Source organism: Eriocheir sinensis, chromosome 5, assembly GCF_024679095.1.
Source record: "Eriocheir sinensis breed Jianghai 21 chromosome 5, ASM2467909v1, whole genome shotgun sequence".
Lineage (NCBI taxonomy): Eukaryota > Metazoa > Arthropoda > Malacostraca > Decapoda > Varunidae > Eriocheir > Eriocheir sinensis.
Window position 1 is genome coordinate 3,273,023 of NC_066513.1, and position 3,054 is coordinate 3,276,076.

General features: G+C 43.3%; 1 long non-coding RNA gene across 3 annotated transcripts in view; it reads right to left on the minus strand.

Moving 5' to 3' along the window:
- The window catches only part of LOC126983477 (uncharacterized), a 2,346-nt gene extending 647 nt beyond the window's left edge, over positions 1 to 1,699 (minus strand). For 2 of the 3 annotated variants that reach the window (XR_007735929.1, XR_007735924.1), the window contains exons 1-2: positions 939 to 1,699; positions 1 to 785 (exon numbers count right to left, since the gene is read on the minus strand). The exon at positions 1 to 785 is cut by the window's left edge. This is a non-coding gene — a long non-coding RNA (uncharacterized LOC126983477). The remainder of the gene's footprint in view (positions 786 to 938) is intronic. The other variant, XR_007735930.1, reaches the window with a different exon arrangement.
- Positions 1,700 to 3,054: the final 1,355 nt, after the last annotated feature.

A 3,054-nucleotide genomic window follows, 5' to 3' on the forward strand; every position in this document is an offset into this window, starting at 1 on the left:
AAGGAGAACAAAAGAGAGCAAAGTTGGGACACGTAAAGGAGACAGCACGGAACAAGATTAACAAGATGGAGCAGGACCCCCCCCCCGCCCCCCCCCAGAAAAAAAGTACCTGGACAATTACGTAGCCTTCCTGACAGTGAGTGAAAGTGAGGTGTCAGGTGTCGGGGGTGAGGGGGAGGGGGAGGGGAGGCCGCCTGAAGACCCACCCACTCGCCTGTCCCGCCCAGCTGTGTGTCACCTCACCTGGCGCCGCGGCCTTCCTGGAAACATTGATTGCTCCCCTTCGCTTCCCTTCACGTCGAGTTCCCTCCTGCCACCGTGTTACTTCTTCATCCTTCATCTTCCTTTGTCTTGTATTATTGTTTCCTTTCCTTTCTATTCCCTTCCTTTCACTAGTTCTGTTTTCTCTTCTCCTCTTTCCCTTTTCTTCCTTTTGCTAGCTTTCTTTAATCTATCTCCCTTCCTTCCTTCCTTCCTTCCTTCCTTCCTTCCTTCCTTCCTTCCTTCCTTTCCCTCGTTTTTTCTAACATTCTATCTTTCTCCACTGGCAAAGTTATCATATATTTCCTTTTCTTCTTCTCACTATCTCTATTTACTTTTTTCCCCTTTCCCTTTACTTCCATTCACCTAGATCTCTTTATTTTTCCTTCCTTCCTTCCTTCCTTTCCCTCTTCTTTTAACATTTTATATCTTTCATTTTTGCCAACGTTATCATGTGTTTCCTTTTCTTCCTTTCACTATCTCCATTTTCTCCTCTCCCTTTTCCCTTTTCATCCATTCACTAGCTCGCATAATCTTCCTTCCTTCCTTTCTTTTAACATTACCTCCTTCTCCTTTGCCAACATTCTCTTGTAATATTGTTTCCTCGTCTTTCCATTCCCTTACTTTCACTAGTTCTGTTTCCTTTTCTCCTCTTTCCCTTTTCATCCATTCACTACCTCTCATATTCTTCCTTCCTTCCTTTCTTTTAACATTACCTCCTTCTCCTTTGCCAACATTCTCTTGTAATATTGTTTCCTCCTCTTTCAATTCCCTTTATTTCACTAGTTCTGTTTCCTCTTCTCCTCTTTCCCATTTCATCCATTCACTAGCTCGCATATTCTTCCTTCCTTCCTTTCTTTGAACACATTACCTCCTTCTCCTTTGCCAACATTCTCTTGTAATATTGTTTCCTCCTCTTTCCATTCCCTTCCTTTCACTAGTTCTGTTTTCTCCTCTCTCCTTTCCCTTTTCATCCATTCACTAGCTCGCATATTCTTCCTTCCTTCCTTTCTTTTAACATTACCTCCTTCTCCTTTGCCAACATTCTCTTGTAATATTGTTTCCTCCTCTTTCAATTCCCTTCCTTTCACTAGTTCTGTTTTCTCCTCTCTCCTTTCCCTTTTCATCCTTTCAATAGCTCGCATATTCTTCCTTCCTTCCTTTCTTTTAACATTACCTCCTTCTCCTTTGCCAACATTCTCTTGTAATATTGTTTCCTCCTCTTTCCATTCCCTTCCTTTCACTTATTCTGTTTCCTCTTCTCCTCTTTCCCTTTTCTTCCTTTCAGTAGCTCTATTCAGTCGTCCTTCCTTTCTTTCTTTTGCTATATTATTTCTTTCTCCTTTGGTAACTTTCTCTTGTAATTCTGTTTCCTTCCTTTACTTTTTCTTCCTTTCACGAACACTCCTTATTTTCCTTTCCCTTCCTTCCTTTCTTTTCTCTCTCTCTCTCTCTCTCTCTCTCTCTCTCTCTTTCATTCCTGGCACATCCTTAAAATTCCTTTTTCTCTTATCCTCTTATTCCATTTCCTCTCTCTCTCTCTCTCTCTCTCTCATTCACTTCAACTTTTCCTTATTTTCCTTCCTCTTCTTTTTCCTTCCTTCCCCTTCTCTACTCCTTTATTTTTCTTTACTGCCCTGAATCCTCCTCCTCCTCCTCCTCCTCCTTCATCTTCTTCTTCTTCTTCTTCTTCTTCTTCTTCTTCTTCTTCTGCTTCTTCACCTCCTCCTCCTCTTTTTACTCGTCTTTCACCCACTTGGAAACTAAATATTGGAGAGAGAGAGAGAGAGAGAGAGAGAGAGAGAGAGAGAGAGAGAGAGAGAGAGAGAGAGAGAGAGAGAGAGAGAGAGAGAGAGAGAGAGAGAGAGAGAGAGAGAGAGAGAGAGAGAGAGAGAGAGAGAGAGTCTAAATTGAAGGATACCACAATAGAAGACCGGACTAACAATGGCGTGTGTGTGTGTGTGTGTGTGTGTGTGTGTGTGTGTGTGTGTTATGTAAGCCTTCTCGGAGCCATCTATTCTTCAACCACGTCACCCCCCCCCCCCCTTCACCCACGTACAGCTCAGGTCACCCATCACCCACAAACACAATATTCACCCACTAAACGTTCCTCCACCAAACGTTTAATTCCTCCTCTTCCTTCCTTTTTCTTCTTTTTCTTCGCCTTTTCTTCTTCTTCTCCTCCTCGTCATCATCAAACATTATCTCGTTTCTCCTTCACCCCTTGTTTCCATTCTTTCCCATCCCCCCCCCCCCCCCAACGGCCCCTGCCCCCAGGATCTGACTCAGCATGGGGAAGGAAAAGTGGGAGGGAAAGGGTGGGTGGGGAGAAGGGGGAGGGGGGAATCTTTCAACACAGCAATGCATTATTCAAGAAGGCAGGAGGAAAATACGAGAGAGAGAGAGAGAGAGAGAGAGAGAGAGAGAGAGAGAGAGAGAGAGAGAGAGAGAGAGAGAGAGAGAGAGAGAGAGAGAGAGAGAGAGAGAACAAAGACAGCCAGCAAAATGTAGACAGACAAAAACAGAAGATTGGTAGAAACAGATAAAGGACAGACATGAATTCAATATAGAGACAGACACACAGACAGCAATTTGTTATAGAGACACAGATAGACATAGACAGACAGACATATAGACATAGACAGAGCATTTTGATATAGACAGACACAGACAGACAGATAGAGCAATTTGATATAAAGACAGAGGAATAGACAAGCACACAGACAAAAAACGTATAAATATTGAATAGAGGTTGGTAGGTAGGGACACAGGTAGACAGGTAAAGAAGAGTGG